General features: G+C 48.9%; 1 long non-coding RNA gene across 1 annotated transcript; it reads right to left on the bottom strand.

The window, feature by feature from the left end:
• Positions 1-14,401: 14,401 nt before the first annotated feature.
• Positions 14,402-19,582, bottom strand: LOC115504391. Its single transcript, XR_003965678.1, has 4 exons — positions 19,521-19,582; positions 18,237-18,345; positions 15,599-15,692; positions 14,402-14,599 (listed from the first exon to the last, which is right to left on the bottom strand). It is a non-coding gene; the product is annotated as an uncharacterized LOC115504391 (long non-coding RNA).
• Positions 19,583-19,793: the final 211 nt, after the last annotated feature.

Below are 19,793 nucleotides of genomic sequence, written 5' to 3'. Positions count from 1 at the left end.
CAAAAATAAATAAACATTAAAAAAAAAAAAAACAAACCAACAACAAATTGGTGACAGTTCCTTCCCCGTGCTGATGTCAGCCAAGACGTCCCCATCCTTCAGCTCCTGACCTTCTTTGCATATGGTAATCATCTAGGTATGTTACCTTCGTGATGACTTCCTCTGAATGTAAGTGTCTAAGTCATATTCTTAGGTGAAGTTACCTCTGAATTATCCAAAGTACATTTGAGAAGTAACATTGTTTCAGGCTAGTGTAAGAGGTTCTCCCCAACTGAGTAATTTGGTGGCACCATTGGTGGGTCATTTAAGGATTTGGACGGTGGGACTTGATAGGTCCAGGGAGGAGGATGATTTATTGCTCTTCAGGTGATTGGAGGAGGTGGTGGGTGAGGTGGGACATTGAGGAGGTGCTGATTGGACCAAATTAAGATCCGCCTCCTTCCACGGAAAGACTCTTCAGCCAAAGTTGAATTCTCTCCAAGCTAATCATTTCATGCTGGTTTTGATTTATTTTATTTATCTTTTTAAAAACATTTTTTAACATTTATTTATTATTGAGAGACAGAGAGACACAGAGTGTGAGCAGGGGAGGGGCAGAGAGAGGGGGAGACACAGAATCCGAAGCAGGCTCCAGGCTCTGAGCTGTCAGCACAGAGCCTGGCGCGGGGCTCGAATTCACGAACATTAAGGTCGTGACCTGAGCCGAAGTCGGACACTTAACCGACTGAGCCACCCAGGCGCCCCTATTTTTTAGTTTTGTAACATTTTTCAGAGAGAGAGTGCCAGCAGGGGAGGGGCAGAGAGAGACAGGGAGTTACAGAATCTGAAGCAGACTCCAGTCTCTTAGCTGTCAGCACAGAGCCTGATGCAGGGGCTTGAACCCATGGACCACATGATCATGACCTCGGCTGAAGTCGGACACTTGACCGACTGAGCCACCCAGGGGCCCTGAAACGGGAACCGAAATTTAACAGGATGGACTATTCTGGCTAGCCAGGGGTTTTCTGCAAGCCAGCACAGTAATTGTATCTGCAGATCTTGTCTCCTCGGTTTTCAAGTCTGTGTGTGCAAGTCCCAGGAGCGTTACTTTACTGGCCCAAGCAAGGGGCATGCGCGTGGCGGGGCCTTGGGGGTCCAGGAGGACTGAGCTGGCACCCTGGATCTCCCCAGCTTTCATCCTTCATAGGAATAACCTCTTCCTCATCTTTGTGTCTCGGCATGTGGTGCCGCGTGGGCTTTGGACTCCTGGGAGGAGCTGGGTAATCAGCATAAAAAGGAAATCAAGCTTTTAATTGATCATTAGGAATTGCTTCTTTCCATGCCTGGCTCTGGTGTTGCCCTCTGGGCTCATTTCCTACAAGGTAAGAAGTGTGATGAACTGTCCATCCCGGGTACGGTGCAGACGCAGCCGTTTCTTGTGATTCGCAGTTGCAAAGTCTAGAAAGTCACGCTGGACCCGAATGAGCAAACGCTGAAGACTCTCTCCCCGGGGAAATGCGGGCCCAAATGCCTATGGGCCTCTGATCCCGTTTTCATCGACAGATCAGTACGTAACCTGTTTTATGACGGGCTGTGTTCACAGACACCTTATTTAACATACACGGTCAGTTCACGCACGGTGAACTCACGGCCCCCGGTGGTCTAACTCCAGCCTGAACAAAGCCTACAGACAAGGTACTTTGCCCACGAGCCCATCTCGGCACCCTGCACTGGGGAGAGGGAACGTCTTTTCCAGCGGCAAGATCATCAGCAGATAGACACAAGTGAGAGCAAAGCGGGTGTGAACAGATTCGAAAAGCACACTTCTCTGCAGCGGGGGAGCTGGGGCGAGACGGCGGTGGCAGACCTCAGCTGGGTCAGGAGACTCCAGGCGTCTGCCCTTCTGAACGTGTCCGTGAATGACCGCCAAAGTGTCAGGCACGGCGTTTGGAGTTACAGGCACATTTTATCACGTGGGCGGTTTCCCAAATACGGAATCTGTGAATAATGAGAACCGACTGTCTACCTGGGGAAAGAAACGTTTTCATCGAGAGTGAGTCTGGAAGGTGAATGCTGGATTATTTCCTTGTATGTATTATCTTTTTTTGTGTGTTTATTTTTGAGAGAGACACAGACAGACAGAGTGCGAGCCGGGGAGGGGCAGAGAGGGAGGGAGACACAGAAACCGAAGCGGGATCCTGGCTCCGAGCTGTCAGCACGGAGCCCGATGCGGGGTTCGAAACCATGAATTGCGAGATCATGACCTGAGCCGAAGTCGGATGCTTCACCGACTGAACCGCCCAGGTGCCCCTGAATGCTGAATAATTTTAGAAGGTTGGTTCTTTTTTGAAAAACTGGATGATCAGGGAAACAGCGCCAGGGCAAGCCCCATTTTCGCTCTACTGCCATTGTGGCTTCTGAACCGGAAGGGAGGAATTCAGCACGGTGATGCCCCCCTCCCTCCCTGCAAGAGTCCCTTGAAGATCAGGACAGCGGCCGCAGGTGGAAGGCCCCCAAAGCAAGCATGTGACGCGTGAGAGAACTTATGAATGTGCGCAGGTGATCTGGCCACACGGGTGTCGGTTTCCCTGCTCGTGGAAAACACTCCGACAAAAGACGTTTTTAAAAGACGGAGGGGAAAGGGGGAAAGGAAAAACCTACAAGCCACTCACCTTGTCTTTATCCCTAGAGTAGAATGGGGTGCATTGAGTTTCCCGAGCCATTTCTCTGGAACCCAACGTCTCGGGGAGCGGAAGGTCGACTACCCTAAAATCTGATAAGAGTCTCATATTCAGAACGGCCCAGTTCTGTGCACAGCCTCAACGGGAGACACAAGCCAGGTGCTTTCACGACACACTGGGATTGTTTTGTGATCCAGCCGAGACACCGGTGTTATCGAAGGGTGATGGGGTGCCCTTCCGACGTTTATAGTGCGTGCATGCGTGTGGCTGCCGGCGTGGGACACTTTTTCTGGGGTCAGCGCCATTCCCTCTCTCCTCTTTGTCGTGTCTTTATACCTCTTCTGTAGATCTTGGGATGGGGCAGGGATGAGGGTGCACGAGGAAAAAAGTGGAGCTATTTAAAGGAAACAACAAGCAGTATTTATAAAAGTCTGAGACCAAATTCAGTCTGTGCGGTTTATGCAAATTACATGTAAGTTGTATAATTACACACACACGTTGGCATCTCCAGCTGTATACGTCTCTAGAGTGCCCTTGGGAGTTTCGGATTCGAGACCCACAGAGCAGCCCTGATCTCGACGGATGACCCCACCGTTCCTCTCCTGTGGCCCGGCAGCCCGGCCCACCAATGTGCTCACACGCAGCGCTTTGACCGTCACACAATAAAGGTAACTTCTCTCACAATGAAGCCGTCTCGGAATGTATGTCATTCTACAAAGGCTTCAGGGCACATTAGGGAAGAAACTTTTTCTTTTTAAGCCAAGAATGTCCTTTGCTACGGGACAGCCTGTAGCAAACAGGGGGCTCCCAGAAACGACCTGTGCAGGTGTTCACAATGGATTCCTGCTGGAAGGTTCTGGATGTCTCAGAAAATAGGTTTGGGGCGCCCGGGGGGCTCACTGGGTTAAGCCTCCGGCTCAGGTCATGATCTCACGGTTTGTGAGTTTGATCCCAGCGTGGGGCTCTGAGCTGACAGCACAGGGCCTGCTTGGGTTTCTCTCTCTCTCTCTCTCTCTCTCTGCCCCTCCCCCAATCCTGCACTCATTCTCTCGAAATAAATAAACATAAAAACAGAAAATAGGATTAGAACATAATGTACTTAAAAAACATTTTTTTTTTAAATTTTTGAGACAGAGAGAGACAAAGCATGAGCAGGGGAGGGGTAGACAGAGAGAGAGACACAGAATCTGAAGCAGGCTCCAGGCTCTGAGCTGTCAGCACAGAGCCTGACGCGGGGCTCGAACTCACAAACCACGAGATCATGACCTGAGCTGAAGTCGGACGCTTAACCGACTGAGCCACCCAGGCGCCCCAGAACATGATGTATTTTTAAGAATGCCATGGAACGTAATCTCAGAAATGGTTAACGTAACCCAGGGTCCAGTATCCAAAGTGTGGCCTCTGTTTAATGGCACCAGAATGAGAAGGAATAAGTCCCGTACCTCTCAAGGCAGGGATGCTTTCAGAAATAGGAAGTCGAGGGAAGGCCGCCACATGGCGTGTCAGGGTCCTGGGGCCCGTCCCTCGACCTTGGGCAGCAGGTCTGTCCTGGCAGTACAGCAATGCTGTGACATTCGGTGTTATGACAGTGGCATCACAGCCAAGAACTCAGGACAGCCTGACTGAGCCAGAATGTGGACGGGCGCACGACCCCCATGTCACCCCTCGAGAGCAGGGGAGCTGGGGCGGCGAGACCAAAGGTTTGGCACCCGAACCTATGCCTTCCTTATCATTTGCTACAGGCCTGGAAACAAATGACGGCATCCCGGACCTCTGTGTCCTCGCTCAGCGGACACACCAAGGTACTGGGTCGAGTGCCGTCCCGCCACAAAATTCACGTCCCGTGGGAAGCTCAGAATGCGACCTAACGTGGGAATTGGGACTTTGCAGGTGCAACTAGGAGAGGTCACACTGGATTAGGGTGTGCTTGGAGTCTAACAGCTGGTGTCCTTACCAAAAGGCAAGACGCAGACGCACACTGAGGGACAGCGCCGCCTGCCAGCAGGAACAGACTGGAAGGATGCGGCCACCACCCGAGGAAGGTCAGGGACGGCCAGCAGCACCCCGGAGCTGGAAGAGGTCAAGGACTCTGCCCGAGAGCCTCTGCGGGGAGTGTGGCCCTGCACACACCTTGATTTAGGACTTTCGGCCTGCAGAACTTCTGTTGTTGGAGGCCTTCGAGTTTGTGGTTGTTTGTGACCGTAGCCCCAGGACACTGACGAGGGTGCCCGCAGGGGCCGCTCCACCAACCAGACGTGTCCCTGGGGACACACCTTTGCCCTTCCTGCCTTCTGCACAAGCCAAAGCTACAAGTGACAGCAGAGGGAAGTGAGGCCAGGCCAAGCACAAGACTTCAGAACCATTTTCAGAACAAGCAGGGGCTTTGTTGATTGACAGCATCTCCAGCAGTGCCTGACACAGTGTATTTTTTTTTTAATTTTTAAGCTTTTTTTTTTAATGTTTTATTTATTTTTGAGAGAGAGAGAGAGACTGAGCACAAGCAGGGGAGGGGCAGAGACAGAGGGAGACACAGAATCCGAAGCAGGCTCCAGGCTCCGAGCTGTCAGCACAGAGCCCGACGCGGGGCTCGAACCCACGAACTGTGGGCTCATGACCTGAGCCAAAGTTGGGCGCTTAACTGACGGAGCCACCCAGGTGCCCAAGAACTGTGTATTTCTTGAATGAACGCATGAAGGACGGAGTATGGAGAACAGGATAAATCAGTGTTGCTGCTTTCCAAATGGAGGCAACAGGCTAAATGAATAATAAATAAATAAATGAAATGAAAAGGCAACACACAAAATGGTCACGAATATCATGAGTGTTAGAAGGAAGTGAGTAGAGTGCTGAGATACAAAATAACCGGGCGACCCAGGACGGAATCACATTGGCCGGGAGAGGCCTCTTTAAGGCAGCACATTTAAAAGAAAGAAAGAAAGAAAAAAAAAAAAAAAAAGCAGGACATTTAAGGTGAGACTCATTAGTAAGGATGAGAAAGAGCCAAGCTTGGGGAGAAGGATTCCAGGAACACAGCAGGTGAGTGCAAAGGCCCTGGGGCAGAAAAGAGCTGAAATTGTTCCCAGTACTGGAAAACCCCTCAGGACATGGCTTGATGGCTTGGCCGAGTTGTAGATGAAGGGATAAGAGGGGAGGTCAGGAAGGGCTTCAGGGCCCGATCACCCCAAGCCTTGACAGGGTGAGCTGGGGGGGAGAGTCAGATAAAATACAGGACACAAAAGTTTGTAGTATAGTCATGTCTCGTGCGATATTTGGGACACATCAAAAAATGATTCATTGTTTGTCTGAAATTTAACAGACGTCCGGTATTTTTATCGGCTAACTCTGGCAACTCTAGTTCTGAGAACTGAAAGAACTGTGTCAAATGACTCAAGACTGAAAAAATGCTAAGTGGTTTTTTTTTAAATAGAATTTCTCTTGTCTTAATGTTTATTTATTTATTTTGAGAGAGAGTATGTGTGAGCAGGGGAAGGGCGGAGAGGGAGAGAGAGAATCCCACACAGGCTCTACGCTCAGTGCGGAGCCCAAAGCGGGGCTCGATCCCATAAACCCTGGGATCATGACCTGAGACGAAACCAAGGGTCAGACGCCCAACTGGCCGAGCCACACAGGCACCCCCTACTCAGAAGACTTTTACTCTGAAATTCGTTCATGCTGCTTTCTTCCTTCCCTTCTCTGGGGCTCCCGACCAGCAGGTGTAAGGGACGTACAGTCTCCCCATTTGTGGGTGGTGGGCGCCGGGGGGTTTGGGTTTGCTTGGGGAAGTCTCTGGAGGAGGTTAGCCAAGGAAGGTACATGTTCTGGGTAATTTTTTTTTCCAGCAAAGATTTCTTTGTATCGAGGTGGAATTCATATAATGTAAAAGTAACCGTTTTCACGTGAACAATGCCGTGACCTTCAGTGTTAGAGAAGACGCAGAGATCATTCCCCCCTACGCCAACTCCACGGGTCCCCAGCAGGTCCTCTGCAGATCGTCCATTTGTCCCCTGAAGCCCACCCCTCTGCCCGAGCCCTCCCTCACGCTGACCCCATTTCTCTCCCTGGGCTGATCTGTTTGCTTTCAAACCCACAGGTAACAATAATAAAAATAATCGTGAGCAACTAATGGGAACTGACCGCTGCCTTAGATGCTGGGAACTTGCTTGTTTATTTGCCCGAAGAGCTCTGTGACTAGTTTCTATCATTATCCCCTTTTTAGAGTGGAGTCCACTGAGGCACAGAGAAGTTAACTTACCATTTTCTTTGTGAAATGTGTGCTTGGAGTTTTAAAAAGGCTTTCTGACACCTCAATAATGCCTACAGTCATGAATCCTAAACCAGAAGCCAGCAGAGTCAGTAACAGTCGCTCACTACAGGGTCAGAATGAGAATTTAGATGGATATGGCTCGTGTATCGAACATTCGCGTTACCACTGGCATTGTTCTGTGGTTTAAACATCACTGTTGCTAACATCGTGTTCCCAGCCATGCAGCCGCTGGCGGGAGGAAAGAATAACTAAGACCTTTACGGCTTCTGACTTTTATAGCCCCTGGTCTGACGGCGGAGGACGAGTTCATAGGTGCTGTCGTCACATGCTATAAATACAACTTCATATTTTGTGCCTCGAGGTGGGATTTCGATACACCTTTAAGGGTAACATTTTCCTGGGTGAACTTTTTAAAAACATTTTTCATGTTTATTTATTTTTGAGAGAGAGAGAGAGAGAGAGCATGTACAGAGGACGGGCAGAGGGAGAGGGAGACACAGAATCAGAAGCAGGCTCCAGGCTCCGAGCTGTCAGCAGAGAGCCCAATGTGGGGCTCAAGCCAGTGAACCGTGAGATTGTGACCTGAGCCGAAGTCAGACACCTCGCCCACTGAGCCACCCAGGTGCCCCCTGGGTGAACTTAAACAAGTGCGATAGATTTTTTAAGAAGCAGAAAACAAGTGGATGAAATTCTTGTCTACGCTGCATGTAGTATGGATAAAAGCAATATGAGTTCCCATTGGAAAATGGTGTTAATCTTGAGCAAATGACTTTGTGAGTTGTTGGATGCTACTGGGACCCGCCTATTTGTGTTATCGGTGAATTTTGAATTGATTCTTTCCAGGAACATTAACCACAGTGAAATGTTCTGGACAGGGGTATTAGTAACATCTCCTAATTAATTAAAAAAGAAAAAAGGTAATTACATTCTCTGTCAGGGCCCTTAAATCATTTTCTGCTTATGAATTCTTGAAGCTGCTTGAGATTTACTCAGATCTTTACTTGAGCTGGTTAAAGACAGACAAGCATGAGCTTGTAATAAACATTTAAGAGTGTGGCGGCTGCCCGGGTTGGGTCAAGCGGGGTTGGAGGAACTAAGAAGTTTGTGGAGAGAATCCGACGAACCCGCACCCACCCTCCAGGCACCTCCCTCACTCCCCCCTCCAACCACCCTCCCTCACTCCCCCCTTCCAACCACCTCCCTCACTCCCCCTCCAGCCCCCTCCCTCACTCCCCCCTTCCAACGACCTTCCTCACTCCTGCACCTGGAGATTGGTTTCTGGACCTTAGCACAGCAGCCGGGCGCTGAGGCTGACAGTGAACAAGAGGAATCTGTGGGAACGAGGGCTGAGACCCCTATGTCAGCGTGTCCTTCCTCAGCCCCATTGATGCTTGGGGTCGGATTCTTTATTGCGGGGGCTGTCTGATGCGCATGCACAGTAGGATGGTGGGAGCACCCTGTCCTCTATGCACCAGGCGCCCCCCCACCGGCTGTCACATCACCACGTGTCCCCTGGGGGACAGTCACTGAGCTTAGTTGGCTGGAGGAACTGAGCAGGCCATATTTGAGGGTGGGGGCCAGATTTAGCAAATGAAACTACAGGACGCTGGGTTAAAGTTGAATCTCTGCTACACAATGAATACTTTTTTTTTTATTTTGTGTTATATGTCTCAAATATTGCATGGGCCGTACTGGGTCCCTTGTATTTTTTTTTTTTTTAAGTTGATTCGTTTATTTTGAGAGAGAGAGGGAGAAAGCACCAGTGGGGGAGGGCCAGAGAGAGGAGAGAGAAAGAATCCCAAGCAGGCTCCACGCTGTCAGTGCAGAACCCGCTGTGGGGCTCGAACCCATGAACTGTGAGATCGTGACCTGAGCCAAAATCAAGAGTCGGCTACTCAACCGACGGAGCCACCCAGGCGCCTCGCGAATGTGTCTTGTTAGCAGACTCGGTTCCTCGTCAGCTTTCCGGCTTTGATGGAGCCAGTGATGGCCGGCAGCTCAGGCCGTCAGTCCAACAGACCTCAGATTACTGAGTTCTGCCAGCAGCCGCCCGAGCCTAGAAGATTCTTTCCAGCTGAGCCCCTTCAGATGAGACCCCAGCCCTGGGTGACACCCTGAGACGGCCCCGGGAGACCCCGTGCAGAGGACCCAGCAAAGCCATGCCCACCGCCTGAGCCACAGAGACGGTGATGACAAATGGGCTCGTCCCAAGCTCCGTTTTGGGGCAGCTTGTAACAGAGCAATAGATTCCTCGTGCCTTCCCTTTGCACAAACGAGATCGCACGCTGGCCGCTGTTGTGAGCGCTCTAAGAAACTACACACAAGAGCTGCCGGAACGAGGGCCAAGGGGTACAGACTGACGGTGCCTCCGTCGGGCACAGAGCGGTGCCCTTGTCTCCCTGGGTTTTTTCACCAAACAGTAACTTGCTGCCCTAACGGTGTGACAAGTGAGGTCGGTGTCAAGCCATATGTAACATCGAAGAAAATGTGCAAAAAGGCTGGGCCTCCTGGGTGGCTCAGTCAGTGAAGCGTCCAACTTGGGCTCAGGTCATGATCTCACAGTCCATGAGTTCAAGCCCTGTGTCGGGCTCTGTGCTGACATCTCAGAGCCTGAAGCCTGTTTCGGATTTCTGTGTCTCCTTCTCTCTCTGTCCCTCCCTGCTCGCGTGCTCTCTCTCACTATTTATTTATTCAAAACTAAATAAACATTAAAAAAAACAAATAAATCAAATAAAAGGCCAGATAGTAAATATTTGCGGTTTAGTGGGGCATGTAGTCTCTGTTGAAACTGTTCAAGGCTGGGGCGCCTGGGTGGCTCAGACGGTTGAGCGTCCGACTTCGGCTCAGGTCACGATCTCGCGGTCCGTGAGTTCGAGCCCCGCGTGGGGCTCTGGGCTGACAGCTCAGAGCCTGGAGCTCATTTCGGATTCTGTGTCTCCCTCTCTCTCTGACCCTCCCCTGTTCATGCTCTGTCTCTCTCTGTCTCAAAAATGAATAAACGTTAAAAAAAGAAAAAAAGAAACTGTTCAAGGCTGCCATTACCACGTCTAAGCAGCTCTAGATTATACGAGTGCCAGTGGGCGTGGTTGTGACCCATTAACACTTTATGGACACTTAAATTCGAATTTCGTATCATTTCCACATGTCGTGAAATAGTCTTCTTTGGATTTCTTCAACCATTAAAAAAAAACAAACGTAGAAAACATCGTATGGCTCACCAAGTCGTACAAAAAACAGGTGGCAGCCAGATTCAGTCCACAGTCCACTTGAAAAAATGCCGTGTGTCATTCTTTGGGATTTTTATTTTTTTATTTTTTATTTTTTTTTAATGTTTATTTTCCCAAGCAGGCTCTGTGCTGTCAGCTCGGAGCCCAATGCGGGGCTCTATCCCACGACCAGTGAGATCATGACTTGGGCCGAGGTCAAGAGTTGGCTGCTTAATTGACTGAGCCCCCAGGCGTCCTTTAAAATTATTACTATTGAGGTATAATTCATATATTGTAACATTAATTCTTTTAAAGCGTACAGTTTGGCAGTTTCTAGTATATTCACAAAGTTGTGCAACCATCACCACACTGTAACTGGAGAGCATTTTTATCGTGCAAAAAAGAACGCCCGTGTTCATTAGCATCCACTCCCTGTTTACTCCCACCCCGAGTCTCGGACAACCTCTGCTCTGATTTCTGTCTCTAGGGATTTGCCCATTCTGGGCTTTTCCATGTCAATGGAGGAAACCGTCCTCAACTCTACAATCATTAAACACCCCCTCACATCAGATCTTTACCAACTCTTCTTCTTATGGGTTATATTGTGTCTCCAAACTATGTTTCAGTCCTAACCCCGAGGACCTCAGAATGTGACCTTATTTAGAAATAGGATCTTTGCAGATTTAACCAGCTTAAGATGAGGCCATTGGGGTGACCCCCAATCCAATATGATTGGTGTCCTTACAGGAAGGGAAATTTGGGCACAAAGGGAAGTTGATGTTAAGATACAGGGATAAGATACAAGAAGTCTACAAGCCCAGAAGTACCCAAGATGGTGGAAAAACACAAAAAGTTGGAAGGAGCGAGGTGGATCCTTCCCTGGAGCCTGCACAGGGCTCCTTGCCCCATCTCCTTCCTGCACGCCGACACCCTGGCCATTCCTCAGTTCCTTGAACACAGATAGGACAGCTTGGACCATAAGGATGGGGCCACATGGGTGAGCTGGAAAAAGCCTGGGTCCCTGACAGTTTTGCCAAGTAACCCTGGAGCGTTTGCCTTTGGACTTACACGTGAGACAGAAACGTCTATCTTGCTTGAGTCTCTGGTATTTGTTTACTGTTATCTGCAGTCAGAATCAACTTCATGGGTGTGCTTCTTGCGTGGTGGCCCAGGGTTCCCCACCTGGAAGGGCCCTGTACCTGGTTTACCATCTCTGTCGCCATCTTGAAATTCTGATTAATATTGGAACAAAGGGCTCTGTGTTTTCATCGTGCACTGGGCCCTGAAAGTCGTGGAGGTGATTCTGTTTGCCACTGGATCTGATCCCCAATAATACAGCCTGACTCTGAAGCCTGCTCTCTTTCTACTTCCTGGACAGCCATTCTTTTAGTGATCAAGTTCCAACATCAATCGTTTGTGCCCGGAGCGTCAGGGACGTGGGTTGTTTTTGCTCCTTGGTGTCCATTCGCCTGTTAGAAGGACAGCAAATTTCCTTTAAATTCAAAAGTTTGGGACGGTGGGGGGGGGGGGGAGGGGGGGAGAGGGGGCCCACCCTAGCTCCAGGGTTGGGCATTTGAAGTAGGCTCATCAATGCTTTCCATTCCCTGGTCATAGGGATTGATTCAGGGTGGGGACAGTGACCCATTTCCAGACAGTGACAGTCAGACCAGAATCTGTATTTCATCTGTAGGGACAATGAGCTCCATAGGGGATGCAGAGAAGCTGAGACTTGGGTTTAAGCCTCCGGATTGGGTTGTTTGTTTGTTTGTTTGTTTTTGAGAGAAAAAGAGTGAGAGAGAGAGACAGAGCACGAGTGGGAGAGGAGGAGGGACAGAGAAAGAGGGAGACAGAGTATCTGAAGTGGGCTCTGTGCGGACAGCAGCCAGCTGACACGGGGCTCAAACCCAGAAACTGTGAGATCATGACCTGAGCCAAGTCGGCCACTCAACTGACCAAGCCACCCAGACACCCCAAGAGTTTTGTCTCAACTATCCCGACTTTTTTTTTTTTTCTTCTTCTTTTTCTTTCAACGTTTTTATTTATTTTTGGGACAGAGAGAGACAGAGCATGAACGGGGGAGGGGCAGAGAGAGAGGGAGACACAGAATCGGAAACAGGCTCCAGGCTCTGAGCCATCAGCCCAGAGCCCGATGCGGGGCCCGAACCCACGGACCGCGAGATCGTGACCTGGCTGAAGTCGGACGCTTAACCGACTGCGCCACCCAGGCGCCCCTCAACTATCCCGACTTTTACTAGAACCAGTAAAATCCACCAACAGCACCACGATCCGTTTCCTTGAAAGCCAGTTGGATTGTATTTTGTCACTTGCAATGACAAAGGCCCTAATTAACCCATAAAATGAACCCATAAAATTTTCTCAAACAAAGCGCTAACCTTCACAGTGCTATCTTAATGAAACTATTAAGGACTATCCTACTCACAGGATTCTGATGTGTTGTTGTTGCTGTGGTTTTGGGGGCTCCTGTGACACAGCAGATCATATCTGGCAAAGTGACCAAGATATCTCATAGGGGCTGGGCAACTTCTGTATCACAGGGTCAGAAAGAATCTATCTGTTTAGCTATAGTACGCATTTAGGTCTTGAAGAAGTACACTCAGATGCACAGGGGGAAAGGGAAAGGCGGTGAACAACATAAAAAGTCTTTATCCAGGGGCGTCTGGGTGGCTCAGTCGGTTAAGCGTCCGACTTCAGCTCCGGTCATGATCTCACGGTTCGTGGGTTCGAGCCCCGTGCCAGGCTCTGTGCTGACAGCTCAGAGCCCAGGGTCTGCTTCGGATACTGTGTCTCCCCCTCTCTCTGCCCCTCCTCCACTCAGGCTCTGTCTCTCTCTCAAAAATAAATAAACATTAAATTTAAAAAAATTAAAAAAAAAGAGAGCCTAGCAAAATATAAATGAAAGGATGTGATATACAAAGTCTTTTTTTCCCCTGTTAATCCATAGCTTTAAGCCTTTGAAATAATTCGATCAGTGGTTGGTATCACGTGAAATGGTGACCCCAGGGCAGTCTGTCAGTTCCCTGTGTGCCATTTTTCAACAGCATGGCGTAATTATAATGGACTTTATTGACACAATAAATATGGGAGCACAGGTGGTATCTGTTTCCAGTTGTCTAATTGAAGAAATAAAGATCTTGTAATATAGACTTGACATGGAGAATTTGTCAAGCCACAATAAAATTTTGCAATAGCTCTGACCTTGGGGTCATAAAAAGACTGATCAGGAGGAAAAAATTTTTATGATCTAGGAGCGATTCCATTGACTTATTTCACTCTTCGCTGGAATGCCAAAATGGAGGGAACCGCTTCCCACTGCTGCTTTTCTAAACCCGAGTGGGAAAATCAATACAAATACTGTCTGAAGTCATGAGCTACCGTTAAGTAATAAAACACAGGCAACTTTTATTTTTAAGAATACTGACCCCGAGAGAGTGAGGGGTCCTGGAATTTTTAAAAAAAAATTTTGTTTTTAACGTTTATTTATTTTTGGGACGGAGAGAGACAGAGCATGAACGGGGGAGGGGCAGAGAGAGAGGGAGACACGGAATCGGAAACAGGCTCCAGGCTCTGAGCCATCAGCCCAGAGCCTGACGCGGGGCACGAACTCACAGACCGCAAGATCGTGACCTGGCTGAAGTCGGACGCTTAACCGACTGCGCCACCCAGGCGCCCCAAAATTTTGTTTTTAAAATTTACATCCAGATTAGTGAGCATCTAGTGCAACAATGATTTCAGGAGTAGATTTCTTAGTGTCCCTCCCCCATTTAGCCCATCCCCCCTCCCACCACCCCTCCCGTAACCCTCAGTTAGTTCTCCATATTGATGAGTCTCTTGTGTTTTGTCCCCGTTTTTATATTATTTTTGTTTCCCTTCCCTTGTGTTCATCTGTTTTGTGTCTTAAAGTCCTCATAGGAGTGAAGTCCAGGATATTTGTCTTTCTCTGACTAATTTCACTTAGCATAATACCCTCCACTTCCATCCATGTAGCTGCAAATGGCCAGATTTCATTCTTTTTGATTGCCGACTAATACTCCATTATACATTATACCACATCTTCTTTATCCATTCATCCATCGGTGGACATTTGGGCTTTTTCCATACTTCGGCTCTTGTCAATAGTGCTGCCATAAACATGGGGGTGCATGTGTCCCTTCGAAACAGCACACCTGTATCCCTTGGATAAATGCCTAGCAGTGCCATTGCTGGGTCATAGGGTAGTTCTATTTTTAGTTTTTTGAGGAACCTCCATACTGTTTTCCAGAGTGGCTGCACCAGCTTGCATTCCCAAGGGGTCTTGGAATTTGACCATTAATTAGCCTTTTGAAGCTAACGTCAACCGGTGTGAGAGAAAAAACATTGGTGATTTTCTTCAAAACAGATCAAAAGATCTTGTAACATGGAGTTGACATGGAGAACATCATCTTATCTTGTACAACTCGAATAACCTTTCACTTAGGGATAAACACAATAAGAATACCAGTTACGGGATTTCCTTCCACATTTTCCCATCCATCATTTCCCAGGGATGACTACCCCAACTACGGCCCTGAAGTGTGTAAAAAAGAAGCCGGGGGGGTCATGTTTATTTACGTTTGACACAAAGTAGATCATGCCCCCAATTCAGCTGCAGGCTAGAGCTAGAAGCAGCCCTACAATGTGAATCTGCTGGTCTCCCTGTCGTCACCAGAACCACCAGAACGTAAAGGCTGATGCGGCTCAGGTCATGATCTCACAGTTTGTGAGTTCGAGCCCCATGTTGGGCTCTGTGCTGACAGTTGGGAGCCTGGAGCCTGCTTCAGATTCTGTGTGTCTCTCTCTGCCTCTCTCTCAAAAATAAATAAACATTAAAAAAAATAAAAACAAAAACAAAAAGCTTCGGTCCAGGAGATCGTGACACATACACAAATAAACACACCGTGTTTCCCCGCAGGGTTTGTACTTTTGTGTTCATCTGTGTCTCGCCGGACCTGTCCAAACCTTTTATTTGACAGATAAGGAAAACGAAACTCGCAGAGTCTTGACCGACACCGCTCATTAGTGAGTGGCAAAGCTGAAATGTGACCAGACAGCTTGACTTTTAGTTCCTGTGATTCCTGCTAGCCACTCCTAAACCCCAGGTATTTCCTCGTTTTAGATACGTGTGTGCGCAAAGAATCCGCTACGATAAGAGAGCTCTGATGAGTGTATATGGAAATTAAGCACAACGAGACCTATCTGTCGTCCTTTTCTCAGTGATGATTTTAAATTTTGAAACGTCTTTCATAATTGGGGTTTTCTCGTGCTTCCTTTGGCCCGTGCCAAAATATCAAACAACAGAGATAAACGATCGTGCTCTGAGCAAATTACTGAACGTGTAAACAAACCTAACAAAGGCGAAGCCTGGGATTTGGACCCAGAATGAGAAAAGGGTGGTGCTGCGCACAGCTTTTCCCAAGCACCTGTATTCTTACCTTGGAGGACTTTTGGACTCTGGGATTGGTAGACTGAGCAGGAGTTATCATCCAAAGCGGTGGGGTGCCTTCATTCCAGGGAGCTCTGAACAATCTTTTTTTTTTTTTTTTTTTTGAGAGAGAGAGGGACAGGGTGTGAGTGGGGCAGGGGCAGAGAGAGGGGGAGACGCAGAATCTGAAGCAGGGTCCAGGCTCTGAGCTGTCAGCACAGAGCCCGATGCGGGGCTCGAACTCACGGACCATGAGATCATGACCTGAGCTGAAGTCGGACGTTTAACTGACTGAGCCACCCAGGTGCCCCTCGAGGGAGCTCTTATGAAAATGTTTTCTAGAAGTAATAATGCGATGACGAACGTGATGGACAATGAAGCGAAGGCAATGGAAGTAAAGACATTGTGCTCACGGGGTCACCAGGTGTCATATTATCTTTAAATCTTTTTTTTGTTTTATTTGTTTATTTTGAGAGAGAGAGAGAGAGCATGAGCACAAGTGGGGGAAGGGTAGAAAAAGCAAAGGAGAGAGAGAGAATCCCAAGCAGGCTCTACGTTGTCAGTGCAGAACCTGACGCAGGGCTCGATCCCATGAACCGTGAGATCATGATCTGAGCTGAAATCAAGCATCAGATATTCAACCGACTGGGCCACCCAGGTGCCCCATGAAATTCATTTCTAAACATAAATACATTACCTACGTGCAAGTCTTGGGGAAATGGGCATGTTTTAGAGAAATGGTGGGAAAGAGGGGTAGCGTTTTAAACTGAGTCCAAATTCTAGAAAGCGATGAATGCCAAACTAGGGAATTGTGACTCGAATCCAGGGGTCTGCAAATGATGGCTCACAGGCCAGACGTAGCCCACTGCCTGTTTGGTAAATGGAGTTTTACCAGGACACAGACATGCCCATTTGTTCAGGTATTGTCTGTGGGTAGTTTTGTTTTGTTTTGTTTTGTTTTTTTCACTATAAGGGTGGAGCGGAGTCATTTCAACAGAGACCATATGATCCCTTCCAGAAAAATATGGATTCACTCGATGATGGACAGTATTGAAGGTTCCAGAACAGAGAAGTGTTGTGGTCAGTCTGGCATGGGGGTGTAGGACGGGCTGGAACAGAGAGAGGTCCGAGTCATGAGACAGGATGCCACTGGAGCCCAAGTGAGAGTGGTTGCCATAAACATGGGGCGACAAGGACAGGTTCAAGAGCCATTCCAGGAAAAACGGAACCTGCCACCTGGTTAGAGAAAAGCGGCCCAGAAGACGGGATTCAAGGCTACCTTTGAGGCTCTGAGCTCCGCAGAACTGGAAGACCAGCGGCTGGCCCGGGGTGAGCGTCTGACTTTGGTTTTAGCTCTACATCCCTGGTCCCTCGGGTGGGGCAAGCGCCTGGGACGTTGCTGTTGTGCGGCTGGAACGTGAGAGGTCTGTGATACAGTTCACGGCAATGCCACTGGTAAAGGTATGTTGCCATGAACTAGGACGGTTTTAACAAGTTGTGTGTGTCTGATGTGCACTGTGATATAAAGTGGCCCATGACAGCCCTCCAGAGAGGTGCGCCCTTCGTGATGTCACGGCAGTAACTTCCTGGTGGGATCGACTGAGGGGCAGCCAGAGTGGGCTCCAAGGACCAAATGTGTCAGGTCTCCCCTGGTGTCCCCTCCCTCAGCGCCTGTGGACATCAGGCACGGGGAGCACAGAAGGGACACACTGCCAGGCGCAGCAGTCCCTGTGCGTGGACGACAGGCACTACGGGGTGCCCAGCCCACTCACTGCTCACTTTACCACGGAGTATTGTGCACCTGGGGCCCTCATAGGTTCTCCAGTCCCTTCCGAGTTCCACCTGGATTCCGGCTGCTTCCGGTCAGATGTTACTGTTCTGTTTCTCCTCTCTGCTGGTGGAACAAGTCAAGTTCTTTCCGGCTTGGGCCACCCAGACTTGAGAAGGGACCTGTTCTTCCCATAGCCCCCTGGATTCTGACTCAGCAGTTTGTATGGATCTTCCCCAGAACTTTCCAGAACGTTCTTGGGCTCTTGGTGCTTGGGCTACTACTCTGGAGTTGCTAGTGCTTTGTTTTTTTCATGAATTCTCTGCCTTCTGATGCTTCTTCAAACCTTCCCGAGTCCTGCTCCCCCAAATGTGCTTTCACTCTCCTCTCGTTTGCCCCAGTAGCCCCTAATCACTTTGTATTGCCCTTGAACCCTATATAGTTCTTACTGTCCCATTCATGGGCTACCTTGCTCCTCTTCTCCAGACAAACGTGTGCAAAAACGTACACAAATATCTGTAAGCGTTAGCACATCTAGAATCTACTTAAATGTTGGCTGGTCCCTGGATGGAGAGAGGAGTGGGGAGTGACACTAATGATTGATCACTCAGTATTTCTGCACCCGGGATGGATGCTGTAATTACAGGATCAACTTCAGAAAAGTTATTTTGTTAAGTATATTAAAGGTGGTGTTGCAATTCATTAAAATAATTGCCAAGGTTTTCCTCCCGATTAGTAAGTGTAAAGTTGATTACTATATATTTTTCCTGTCACTCCTTTGTGACATACCCCTAAGATGGTTTGACAGCTGGCATGCTCTGGGGAGGCGACGGGCACAGCCTCATACCATTTCTTTAGGCAGACACGCAAGCTATCTTACCTCTGACCTTTGTTCGCTCACCCTTGACTTCTCCATCAAGTGGCAAGCCTAGGCATTCCTTGTCCTTGCTTCTGTTCACATCCATCCAAAACGCATTGACAAGTCAATTCTATTGTTAAGAACAAACCAAGTTGACAGAATTGCTATAAAAAACGGATGAAACGAATTCTTTTCGCAACAAGAGGGTCCCAATCTGATTATTAACATCAAACAACCCCACTGTTTTAGGCTCGTGTTTCCAAGCAGCGTGTCTTATGAAAAGCCTTTTGTGTCCTAGGCTGACTATGCTCGCTTAATCTCAGATAGCTTTCAGCGAAAATTAATTTACTAAGATATGAAATATGCAAACAAAAGTTAAAAAAAAATGTGACTCCCCTACTGAGGCTCAAGTGAAAAATGCTTGCAAACTGTTTTTATACTTTCTTTTTTTCCCTTTAAAATTGACTTAAAATGCCAGTTCATTCTTTTGGAAAGATCACGATATGTTCTTTTAAAGACAAAGACTGGAGAGGAAAACGGACAATTTTAAAAAGCTTTCTCTATTCAATTTGATATGTTGGGCATGTAGGTACTTTATTTGGCTTTTGATTGTTATTTGGGAAATTGAAAACTAACAAATGAGGAAAAGTGAAAGCTATGTTGGGATGGTAACATAAACTTGCCTCTGATGTTGTATTTTTCTTTTTCTTTTATTTTTTTTAATGTTTATTTATTTCTGAGAGAGAGAGAGGATGAGCAGGGGAGGGGCAAAGAGAGGGAGACGGGGAGAGACAATCTGAAGCAGGCTCCAGGCTCTGAGCTGTCAGCACAGAGCCCCGACACGGGGCTCAAACCCACAAACTGTGAGATCATGACCTGAGCCAAAGTCCGACGCCCGACAGACTGAGCCACGGTTGTACAGTAAGCACCAAAGTTGTTTCTCCTTTTAAAGGGAGAAACTCAACAACTTCAATAATGGTACACGTGGACAAATTTAATAGCTCTAGCTGCTGGATCTTGACTCGTTTGCCCCTGGTTAGTACTCTAGTAACAATAATTCGTTTATGAGTCATTACACTAAAGGGATTTCCAAATGGGGGTAATGAAAATCACGAAGAGCCGGCAATTTTTGTCCGGCTCACCTGAGCCCAACAGCCGGCACCCGTAGTGGCCCACCCGGTTGGCACCTGTGCCCCTCCCCCACCCGACACGCTGGAGACAGCGCCCCGGGGCCGCCCGCGCCCTCCTCCCCGGGGGAGGGGGGGTTCCTCCCGCGGCCGCACCCTCAGGCACAGGCACGCGCACCTGCAGAGCCTCGTCCAGCCGCGTCCTGGGACCCTGGGACTTCTGCTGGGCGCCCGACGCGCGTGCGCAGGCGCCCGACCTTCCGCAGCCCAGCCGCCCCTGCCCGCTGTCCGGGCCGGCGGGGACGGCAGAGCCGGGGGCCACGCACGCTCTAGTCTCCCGGAGCCCCGCCCCTCACCAGACGCGGTCGGAGCGGGACCTCGGGGCCCTCCGGGCGGCGGAGGGAGCGGGGCGGGGCCAGAGCGAAGGGCTGGGCGGAGCACGCGCCAGGGT

This window comes from Lynx canadensis, chromosome E3 (genome assembly GCF_007474595.2).
Source record: "Lynx canadensis isolate LIC74 chromosome E3, mLynCan4.pri.v2, whole genome shotgun sequence".
In the NCBI taxonomy this organism is placed as follows: Eukaryota; Metazoa; Chordata; class Mammalia; order Carnivora; family Felidae; genus Lynx; species Lynx canadensis.
Note: the sequence above shows the minus strand (reverse complement) of the source record. Positions and strands in the feature narration are given on the sequence as shown.